Raw genomic sequence first — 12,334 nt, 5'->3', positions numbered from 1 at the left:
TTCTTCGCAGCTGTTTCAGTCAGAACCGATAAATAACAGTTTCAAGCAATTATTTTCAGAACCATTGCAACCTCTCCGAGCACCAGGTATCAACAAAGTGACACGGAACAGGAATTTTCGAATTTTCCAGTTCTTCCCATTAACCATCGAGCTTTCAACCGAAACATCAAAATGTCTAAAACAGTGGAGATTGTAATAGATATTAATGCCTGCAACGCGATATCGTATAGGTGCGCTTTCAATTACGCGTCCACATGCTCTCGCTAGGATATCACATTAGACGTAATGCACAGGAAATGTTTTTTAACTCTACCGCGTTATTAATACTCGTTAGAGGTCTCGACTCCGGCCTGGCCGCTCTCCCCTATATATTAACCTTTTTGTTGTATTAATGCACATTCCACCGCGCTAATCGCAATAATGGAAATTAATAATCGGCCAGTCGTTAACGTCACGCACAAATAACGGTTATTTATACCGAACAATTCGCGTGCGTGCGTGGTTCTCGAATTTGGGAGGGGGGGTGGAAATTACGTTTTCGCGTCCACCTGGAAAAATCGCCGAGCATACCGATTAGAATCTGTTATCGCTGCTGTAGGTAGGCCTACATTTCCTGAATCCGCTCAGACCTTGTCTACTTGCAAATGTAATAAAGTCTTTACATTCGTCCTAGACTGAGAAAAGGATGGATATTAACTGAAGCGAGGTTTCGTTGTTAATTCTCTAATACAACAATGCGTCGCGTCGTTACGGCCCGAATTTCGATAAACTGCTTTGTCTCGGTAAGTCCAGCAGGATGGCAATACATCAGAGAACGACGGAAGCGCCGGGCAATATTTCTGAGCGTCTCTCCTCCCTGTGTATTGTAATTATTAGACGCACTCGATACTACAAGGGCCGACAAAATGTCAGATACAAATATCGCCCCAGCACGAGGCACCGTGTTATCGTTCCATATTGATGCAGACAACGTACCGATCAGTCTCCCCTCTCTCTCTCTCTCTCTCTCTCTGCCGCTCCCCTAGCTACTACCTCCTCCCCCTGTTTCTTGCACAGAGGAAACTCGTGCCATTAAGTGCAGCTACACCCACTCACACGTACCTACACAGAATCGTTTTCCCTATCCGCGAGCGCTATGCTGACAAGTTGTTCAATGATCCAGCCGAAAGAAAATGACGAGGAACGCGGTGCAAACTTCGAGGTCGTTTGAAAGTCGATTCGAGCTTAATTAGGGGACTGTGGTAAATTGCTAAATTACAGCAGAGGTCGCCACACGATGCTACCGGAACGCGGTGCTCTCTTTGTGCAGGCCACAGGAATGCACCTGGCGGATTTGCCATCGGGACGGACGTCCTAGGAGTTCCTGATATTTCCCTTCAATGGTTTACACTGAAAGTGTACATTCGATCAGAGGTGACTTCTCTTATGGATATTCTCCCGCTGATTTCGAAGATTAAAATTTTTTTACGGAACAGTTTTTAAGATATTGCGATTTTTAAAATTTTGTTACCTCTTCACGGAAAAATAGAAACCGATAGAAAAATCGTCCGGCTTCTCTTCATGTGCGTGAAGCTGATACTTTTGCGCAACAAATAACACCAACCAGAAGTAAATCGACCGAAAAATCACGAAGTTATCAGCGATTGAGTGGATAAATCGAAATCCCACATTTCGACAAGCGGCCATGCCGGCCACTTTCTTTTGAACCGCTTAACCAATTAAAGATCCCATTGTACATATCTGTTCGTCGTTTCAATGCCTTTCATTTGGTACCAGGAACGACCAAATCGGGCACACCTAGCTCCAGATATGATTTTTAAAGCGAAGAGGTAAGAAAATTGAAAAAAATCACAATATCTTAAAAACTGTTCCGTAAAAAAATTTTAACCTTGATTTTCGAATTGAGCGGGAGAAAATCCATAAGAGGAGCCACCTCTCATCAAATGTACATTTCCAGTGTAAACTAGTGTTACCGGAGCGCAGAGGGCGAGCGCGTAGCCGTCGCAGGCGTACAACAAGGACCACGTGTGTAAGACAATTCTCGATGGTTGTTACTGCTACGGGCTCGTTGCGCCAAACGACAAACAACAGGATCCAGCTGCCGCTGTTTCTGCCCACGCAACGGCCAACAAACGTCAGAACTGTAATCCGGATGAAATTAAAGCGCGGAATTAGCAGTGTCAGGTAAATACGCCGAGCCGGTCGCGACGGCCACGGTCCCGCGCGACATTTTCAGCGGCGATAGCGCGATAAAACTTCATCGTTAACCCTTCCGGCGTGATAGACGATTCGCAAACAGCGGTAATTCGAGGCTTCGCAATTCTTCAGGCACCTCTACCGCGGGAAGAAGATGAGACGGGAGAAATGCGCCGAACGGTTCGAATGTCGAGCCGCGTCCGCGATTAAAACTTAACCGCGATGCCGATTATGTAATTAAAAGGGTATCCGCGGTAATTGGTAGGACAGGCTAACGAGCTTTCTAAAAATTCCCGAAGATAATTGCGCGTGCAGCTCGCAATTATCGGTGGTTCGCTAATTACGGGGCTAACGCGCATCGTTTCTCTTTTCCAGCTATTACCGTCGACCAAAGTCGTCGCGGAAACGCGTCGAGCACCGCGCACCGTGCACCGGAGGGCTCCTCCAAACTTCCTTATCGCCCTGCCATTGGATTCGCACGAAATTGGAACTGGCCGCGAGAACTTTGACGCAACCGCGGCCTACGACTTCACACCCGAACTTACAGCAGATCGGTGCAATCGACTCTGGCGTGGTATCTGATCTACCGCGACTTCTCTAGCAGACGCTTCTGGGAGTTCCATTTCTTTCGGCGCGGAGTGATCACCATTGATAAGATTTATAGCGTCGGCTGCTGGGTCTTGTGTATTATTAGAGACACCAAGCTACCTGCTCATTTTAGTTACTTTGCTGAGAGGGACGGAGGACGTGCAGAAAGGTGCTGTCAAACTATGAGGGCAGGCAGCGCTCGTCAAAATAAATAAAAAGGCTGCATAAACATGGATACGAACAGTCCAGGTGGTACTTTTGTGTACGGCATGTGTTCCATGTGTTCAAAAGAAATGTACCTACTCGTTCAACGATCTTACTCGGTTCCTTTATTTACTACCAGGGTAAACTGCACTGATGCTGGCACTGCGCTAATCATTGGCACTCCTGGTTAAAAAGCCGAATATCAAGAAGCAGGGGAGAGATGCTATAAAAGGAACAGGTCTTAAATGGGGCAAATCGAATTGCCAAAGTTCTAAACGCATTGCACATGCAAGTTATTTTCCGGTTTATGGCAACGCTAGTGCTCAGACATTTCACGTGAACTTCACTGCAGCCTCACTTGCAACAGAGTAGTAATCCGCGGTTGATGTTTTTCCGCAGTAAAAGTAAAATTTTCGTTGCTTCTTTCTCTCTGTCGTTTCCTCAGATCAAGATACATACAATGTGTTAAAGTGTTATATCATTAAAATAGCCTGTATTCAACTGAAACGAAAATACTTAACAGGTAAGCTTAATTTATTATTTCCTTTGTTTTGAAGTTATTTCATATTAAACTCACTTATAGTCTTAAATGCGATAGCACAACAAATCATGTACTGCTGGACACTATACGTATTTTACTTTCCTGTAAAGTTTTTTTAATTTATCAATTATTAGTTGATGGCGTCTTGTTTGAAATTTAAGGATTAGTGAAGTGACTATTCAAAGCGACAAAATATTGATGATTTATAGTACTTACAGAGAGTTAATTTTTTCATAGATTCCATTGTTTTGTATCATTAAGATTTACAATTATAACTGCAATACTTAGTAAGTTTATTTTTATTTACGTGTCCCTTTCGTGACTTATACTGTCCCATTTAAAACCACCTAGTCGTAAAAGGGACATTTCCCACATATTTGAAAGTCGAAGATTTTGTTAATTTCTATTACAATTGACGAGCTTGTAATATACTTTTATTGAAGGGAAATAAACACGCTTTCTATTGATGTACTTTTTTTTTAAATACCTATAATGATATTGTCAGAAATGGACGCTAAGCAAAAGTGTCCCTTTTATAGCACCTCTTCCCTACAAGCTGAGAAAGTACTTTTCTTACAATTTCTTATTTATCTTTCACTACAACACTGCAACGCGCAGTAGTTGAACTGCACAATTTACAACTGGCAACACCACAAAGTGGGACAAACGGCTGAGTTTTAGGCGTTTTCTTAAAATTTTGATAAGGGGTAGGTAAGTATATTTTGTCGCTTTATAACTAAGTAATGGATTGAAATACAGATTTACTAAGCGTTGTAGGTATTTAATAGCGAATGAAATATACTGTTTAAACCCTTGAAACTTCATTTTCAACTACACATGTTTCTCTATGTAACATCAAAATTTCAGTGTGCCAATGATTGTACTTTTATGCCTATTTTTGTTTTTCATTGAACATTTGTAAAATGAACGACTTAATAGGTACTCCAGATGTTTTATTTTAATGAGAAATCTATAATCTTTGATAATAACTGAAAATTAAGACCACACAAAAATTTCACAAAAAAACATAGACATTCTAATTGGGATTTCCGCTTAGGGTGCCAATAATTGTACAGTTTACCCTATGCGTATCTACCACCGGTCTCGAAGAAGTCGGAAGCGTCTCAATCCCTTGGGCGTCCAGAAGGTTTACTTTATTAATAGTTAGGTAATTACGGTTCGCACGACGAATGTTTTCGAAGGCATGATTGAGTTATACCCTGATGGCGCACAGAACCATTTACGCAATCATTAAGGTGTCATTAATCTTGCCCTCGGTTTTATGCGCGACAACGGGGTCATTGTTAGAACAGGTGCTACTTCGAAAGAGAGCAGGATCATTATCCGAACATATAGAATCGCTGGCCCACGGAGTAAAGGAATCGATGGTCGGAATATTTGTTACAATAAAAGCGGACCGCGGTGCTTACGCAGATGCGCTATTAAACTCGCGCGCATTTCATTTGACGATGAAACGTTTGAGGACAACAGAGGAGCTCGTCTCGCGAAGACGAAATACCATTAATCCTGCTGCATGATTATTTCTCAGGGAGCATTCACGAACCCTCCTATTTTGATTGCATTTACTCTCACGATCTCGGGGCACTCGTGACGGCTCTCCTTACGCCCGGCCAGAAATTTAAGGAGCCTTAATTAACACATAGCGATCTCGTTAACGCACCTCAGAATTACTTAATGAACTTCTTTCAAGCGTTATTGCCCCTATTCGTTTAACCGAAGAAGCACTGACCTAACGCAAGAGCCTCGTATAGAGAGAGGACAAGCGTTCTCTTCTATTTTCGACTGATTCCCAGCGCCCCTTTCGTGGCGATGATTCGGTTCTCCAAACAGAATGGGGGCGACTAACTACCGCTAGCAGGCGCTACCCCATTGTTCGTGGACTCGGTTCGACTGAAACGAACGAAACGAAAGGAGAAACCCCGAAAATATTCGGCGAGAAGCGTAAACGGGCTGCCATTTGTCAGCGAGACGACTCAATGTCCCGCGGACGTCTTTTTAACTTGTGCCATCGCGGCTGGCCCGTGGAATCCGCAGATGTAAGATAAACGACGGAAATCGAAAGACAAATAAACGCTTCGTGGCACGGCGGAGCTGTCGGTGAATGGGTCGTGTGACAGACATCGCAATGAGAAATCGCCCCGAGTGTCCTTGAGGGCACAGATTCGTTTATAACGCGATGCTTCTAGGCGGGATCCGGCCGCCAAGATTGAGTTCTCCACCGCGCGGTGGAGCGAATTACTGCGCTTCGCGCCGCGGCTTACACTTTTCGAAAGAGAAACGGCAAGTAAAGGCTGTTTCGCGGAATTTCAAGCCGCATTCATAATTTTGGAATAGATCGGAGAGTTCCGTTCAGATTAGGTATGTGCTTGTTGTTGGCAGAGAAAGTTAAGAGCATTGAATGCGTTCGGTTCTGTTCGTTCCACTGAATCGAGATAAGCTGATAACTCCTAACAACACACGTAATTAATACTAATGGAAATTGTAGCCTAGGAGCGGTAAGTGATAGCAAATACTATATAATTTAGCGAGATGAATGTTCCTTATTATCGCGTAGGTTCTTGAAGTCAATGGATAATCACATGGTAGCTGAATAAACGCACTGTACATTATGAACTGAGGCTTGCTGAGGTGTACAGCGCGATTGCAGCACAGTTTCGGTAAAATGAATTTATCTTCTCGAACGGTACTCTGAAGTACTTTACAATCTGTTAATTAATTTACCGAAGGGTGAAAGTTAAGTTTAGAAAAATATGCGAGTAGGGTGGACCGGGTCGAATCGGATTACAGGGCGAATCGGACCAAGATAAGAATTTAGTCCAGATTTCTTACATCGCGATAGAAATGAGCATTCCGATCGTTCGTAGTACATCGTCCCTATCCCCCGCACTTATCGCAATAGCGAGTCAATTGTTTCAAGGCATTGTTTACAGCTGGCGAACGGTTTCAGCGGGATGGACGCGAACGTTATAATTTTGGTCCGAATCTAACCTACGTAATCTGCAACTTCGAATTCGAAATAAAACGTAAACTTGAAAATTCAAATGTGTTTATTGTTGTTAGTTCGCACGGTGACCAAGTTTAGTATTTAATGTATTTTAGAATATTATATCATATGTTTATGTAATCTACAACCTTTGAAATCCTTATTTTATTATTATTATTATTATTATTATTATTATTATTTGTCTTTATTACTTGAAACATACAGAGAAAAATAATACGTAAAGACTAGCGAAGTAAAGGGCGAGGCTGCAGTAGAATACTGTTAGAAGCCTAGCCGTAACTAAATAACTAGCATTAAACCAAAACTAAAAACTAGGGAAGAAAAATAGAAACAGGGAGAATCTAAACATTGTTCTGACGCATAGTGCAAAAATATATATCGTCGAGCTTTACGTTTAAAATCAGGAAACGAATTTAGCCCTCGAATATCAGGTGGAAGGGAATATGGGGCTAATCGGATCACGTCATTTGGGGCGAATCGGATCACTCTTTTCTTTCCATTTCAGTACTTTTATGATGATAAATATGATAATTGTTTATATACAGATGGTTCGTGCGTACATAAAAAAGAGCAATCAGGGGTCATGATGTCAAAAAAAAATAAATAAATAAAGGAAGCTGTGATAAAACTTAAATCTAAAAAAATGACGAAAAAATAAATAAATCAATGGTCTTAACAAGATTGTATTTACTGTGCTGAACAATTAATTCGTCCACTTTCAGAAGTTTGTCTGACAAGAGTGGTGCCACGAGAAAATTGTGCTGATAGAGGCTGCAGAAAACGGCAATATCCTTCCGATCTATGTTCTAACTAGTGTCACTTGACTTCAGTGTCATTAAATCTAAATCTGTTTAAGTCGATTCTAAAGATTTTGTTATGAAAATTTCAGTTTCTTCACAGATTTCTGGGTTATCCGATTCGCCCCAAGTTTCAGGGCGAATCAGATATTTCTCACTTTTTTTGTTTTTTTGTTTATAAATGAAAGCTTTTTATATTCAATTTATTTTCAATTTTTATATATTAATGTTCGAGCGAAAGGTGTACTGGTCACGAATACATATTAAAAAATCAGTTTTTTAATGTCTGACTATTATTTTTTTACCGTCAAACACAAAGTGATCCGATTCGCCCCGGTCTACCCTATGTATTAAAATCACTGAAGCGACAACAGCTCGAGCTAAAGAAAGGAAAATTAGCGATAGGAAAATGTCGTAGGTACCAATAGGCGGCAAGTATCCGCTTGAAAAGAAAAAAAGAAATTAAACCGCTGTACACCTGCGGTGGAATTTATGCGTCGCGCCCAGGTCACGCGTACAGTTTCTTGCAAGAAATTACATGCATACTTGATGATACAAGATATTCATTCAAGATGGCCGGCGCCATAACGAAGCCACAGGCTCATTTTCACACAATACACTGTTTACTTCATTTCATCGAATAATTAACACCACGCTAATAATTAATGCCGCACTTTAAGCTTAACAACCTGGTGAATTAATTTAAACGAACGCTTAAAGCCTCCGGCGCCCTATCATCTATCGTCGCTTCAATTTTCCTCTGGATATTCAATTTGCACGAAATCGAGCCGGCCGATCTTGATTCTCTTCGCCACCAACCTGCCTTCTCGCCTGGTCTGCCAACCTCGGAGCAGCACAAGTTAAAAGTGTAAACGCTCCATTGGTCGCAATTAATACACTTTAAAGTTCCGAACCCTAAGTTATATTCCGGGACGTAAAAAGGATCGTCCAGAAAGCTAGCACTCTAAACTCTCTGCCAATTACCTAAGCCTTATCCTGAGATTAAAACGAAACAGTATTAAAACTGTTGGAAAATACTTCTGAATCTGTCGTCATCCCCTTAAGCAGGACCTACCCACCAAGAATCACAGAGGAATGAGACCAAGCACTGGAAATTTCACACACTTCGAATACTTGGCATCGCACGTAGCTCAGCTGGAGTTTTCCAAGTAACCTCGCGACCAAAGTACCTATATAATACCTAGCCCTCGACCAAAAGGCTCCAGTAGGTACCCACTCAAGTGTTCGACCAAAGCAATTGCCTTAACGTTTGCACGTGTTCCCTTTGTCCGCCAGTTATGCAAGACGTTTCGTGACAAGCCCCAGAGGAGTTGCGCGATGCAACCTCCTTAGGCCTGCTTCCGGGCTCAAGGGCAAAGAAAAGTGGCATTGTTCCAGTACACACGTGTCACGGTAAGGCTTTCCTTCGAAACTGGAGCAATTTATGGGGCCCGAAGATCACCGCAATATTCGGGCCGCAGCGTAGCCAACATCTGGCTTTTTTCTTGCCTTGGCCTGGCCAGCGCGATGAAGCGTCGTCCTTGCGAACCACGGCTCATACACTCCGGAGGGAAATGGGGATTTATGTCGGGCAATTCGAGACTGACTGACTTTTACCGTGACCATGTCCCGAAGAAACCAACTTCTGGAACTGGTCTTGCGCGTCTAGCGTTCGCTAACGTGTCCTCCGAGCGGTAATTGCGCCGCTGTTACCTTACACGACGCGGCGTTTATGGTTGCGCTGCGTTTATGGCGATATTACGGTCGCGATTCAATGGACGAAATACAATTAGAAAATCGTTGCGAAGGTAATAAAGCGGGAAGAGTGGAAATTTCCATGCCCCAAGGTTTCTGGTACCCACAACTTTCAGCTGGCATTATTTTCGCGAGATAATATTATTCGCGGCGCTATTCGTTAATAATCGCTCTTTAATCCCGGTACACGGGGACCAGTCGCACCGATGTTGCCCGCTGAAATTACGAATAGCGCGTGATAGGTACGAATTACCGGGGTGTTTAAAGCTGCTCGTTCGACGTTTAGCCTAGCGTTCAACGGGAGTTTGTTGATACAATGGCCAGTGGCCGAATTTGAGAACCTGGCACAGCCAGTTTCCCCGTCGCTACCGAGCACGAGTCGCTGCGATCGGACTCGCAAACGCTTGGTAGGTATACAGGAGAGAAGATTAGCGAAATATCGCATGCAATTGCAGCAGGGACTCACCAGTTTCTGCGACAGTGGCTCGAAGGGGGCAGAAAGTCCAACCGCGTCACGGCACCGTTGCTTCCTCGTCCGACGTGAGACGTAAACTGACTCGTCGGCCGCGTTCGGGCCGTGTTTCTAAGCTGCTCTATAAGAAGTTTATTGCTCGAACGCGACAAAACGGATTTCCCGGGGCGCCGAAACGTCAACGACGATCGTGCCAATGTGACGCGGCGACGACGTGTCAAAACAGTGATGCGATGCCAGGTAAGAGCACGATCGACTGCAGTGATTTCAACGACTTTTTCTTTTGCAGATAATTACAATATACGGAAATGATTTTGTGCTTGCTCGGATTTACATCGAGTACTCAAAATGATCAGGTAGGTACTCGATCTTGTAGGCAGTTACAATGACAGTAAGAGAGGAAGAATAAGTAAACACGAGAATCAGCTTAGAAGCTTAAAAGTTTTAGTTTAGAAGTTTTAAAAGCTTCAGAAGCTTCTGTTGTCACTTCGAATGCATGGAATCAGCACAGAGCTTCGATGCGGATTGATCTTATTAAGACAGTGAACCGGAATAGCTCACAGAACGTCATGCGAGAAATAGCAGTCGTTATTTACCAACTAAATTTTGCAAAGGAATATCGAAGCATAAAATTGACAATAACGTTCTAGCGTTTTCCTTTGGTGAATAGTACTGAGTCCAAAAAATATTAGCAGAGACACTCGCAGTCTGTTACCCCCGAGTTTAATCAAAGCATTATACCGCGACAAAAGATAAAGACACCGCGAATGTCATCGAGCAGAAGTTAAATCTAAGTTACCTCTGCGGATGCAAGCGTTGCTGCGCTCTATTGGGACCCACGACCCACGAGACTCCTTCCTCCGCGATAACTCAAGGGGGCGAATTCGGGCAGCGAAAAATCGGCCACTCCCGAGCCATCGGGTCCGTCAAGTAGGCCCGCACGGTGGGTCCAGGAATATTCCAAGGAACTAGATAATCGAACGGAGGTACGGAAAACGGTGGATGTAAGGTGCTGCAAATAAAAAAGGAAGAAAAAAGGAAGACATCGATCGGCGGCGTTCGCGGTTCGGCCGCTAAGGTGGCAGCACCTCGCCACGCGATTCCGCGTCGGCGGGGGCAACCAACCATCGATGGCCGCATTTTTCCCCCCTTTTTTTTTGTTTTTTTTCGCCCCCCTGTTCCTCTTGTAGTTGGCAGATTAGGCTAATGCGATGGACCAGATGAGATATGGGCCAGCGAATCGGAGTTCAGTGTTGGCAGGGCAGGGGCGTGACTGTACCCTGGAAACGGCCGTGCCCCGGGCCACAGTCACGACGTGAACTAAGTGCTGGGTGGAGCCCCGTCTAGGCACTACCTACTCGATGGAACCATCATCCTCTCCCTCGAATGTCACGGAGCAACCTAATGGCTGCCAGCCACCTCGAAAACGGCGCCAATTTCGAAACCGTCTCGCGCCCACTTTGCTTCTTCGCTTTCCAATTGCCCGTGGTCCACGTCGGCCCACGTGGTCGCTCGTCTTCGGGATCGTGTTAAGAATGCAGCTGATGATGCTCCGATGGCCATAGGACACGTCTGAATTCTTCTGGGACAACTTCATCGCTAATAACCGTGCTTGTAAATGGAAGTGTAAATTGTGGGCCGAAGGGAAGGGTAGTTTCATCATCGTGAAGTGCATTGCGATCTTCCAACCCACGTATATTTTAGCGTAATCACAGCACTGTAATTGAAATCGCAACTCATGGGTATAACGAGCCCTTATCTGGGTCGTGTGAATCTTTCAAGCATTTAGAGACATCTCCGAACGTAAGATTTCTGTATTTAGAGATTCAATCCTTCTTTTTTACATTCGGCGCATTGTCAGTCTGCTTAAGTTACGACAGATTCGTCTTCCTCACGAGTGGAATCAGTTCCCACGAACTGTTTATAAATGTTCTTATCGCTGCATTCAGTGAAAGTGTGGTAACTTTGCTCCCAAAATCCGTCGCAGTTAGCAAATTCATCCCCAAAGGTCGATACTCCCATCTAATTGCCAATTAAACTTCATCAGCTTCAGGTAGGATACTTTAATACCCAATTGGTTGAGGTCTGCAAGTGCACGCTGGAACTTAATCCCACCCATAATCGTGAGTGCGGGTAAGTCGCATCAAGATCTCGGCTGACCAGTGTTTAGAAACACGCGAGGTATAGATACTCGGTCACCTGAAACAAGTAAAGCAGTTATTTATTATTTAGCGTATTGATAGTTTTTACAGCGTTGGAAAATTGATAACCAGGCGGTTCAACTAACTTAGACTTGCTTGCTTAGTGAATTTTTTCTCAGTGCAAACTACAGTGGCCTACATAACGTGACTAACGCGCGCTACGCGACAGGACATCGGCGATATCGTCGCGCAGATCGCGAAAAGATTTATCACCAGATCAAGAGATTACACCCCGAAAGTCGCTAAGTTAAACAAATTCATTCTCCAGAAATGACATCCCTGTCCAGCTATCAATCGAGCCGCGTCAAGCGCGAGAGAACACCTGTCACCTGATCCCGGACCCACCCCCGAGTGAAAAATCAACAGAGCATCTACGAGCTTCGAACCACGGTCCAAGTAATGGCTCGTCGCGATAACTTCGTCTTCGTAAGCAGAAGAGCGAAGCGAAAACAAATCCAGGAAAGGGACCATCGGCAGCTCGCGCGAACACTTTTCAGTCGATCAAGCTTCGCCGGATATTTTTTCCACGTCCGTTCGCCCGTTTCAATCCCCCGC

The sequence above is a fragment of the Andrena cerasifolii genome, chromosome 2, assembly GCF_050908995.1.
Source record: "Andrena cerasifolii isolate SP2316 chromosome 2, iyAndCera1_principal, whole genome shotgun sequence".
NCBI classification, from domain to species: domain Eukaryota; kingdom Metazoa; phylum Arthropoda; class Insecta; order Hymenoptera; family Andrenidae; genus Andrena; species Andrena cerasifolii.
Note: the sequence above shows the minus strand (reverse complement) of the source record.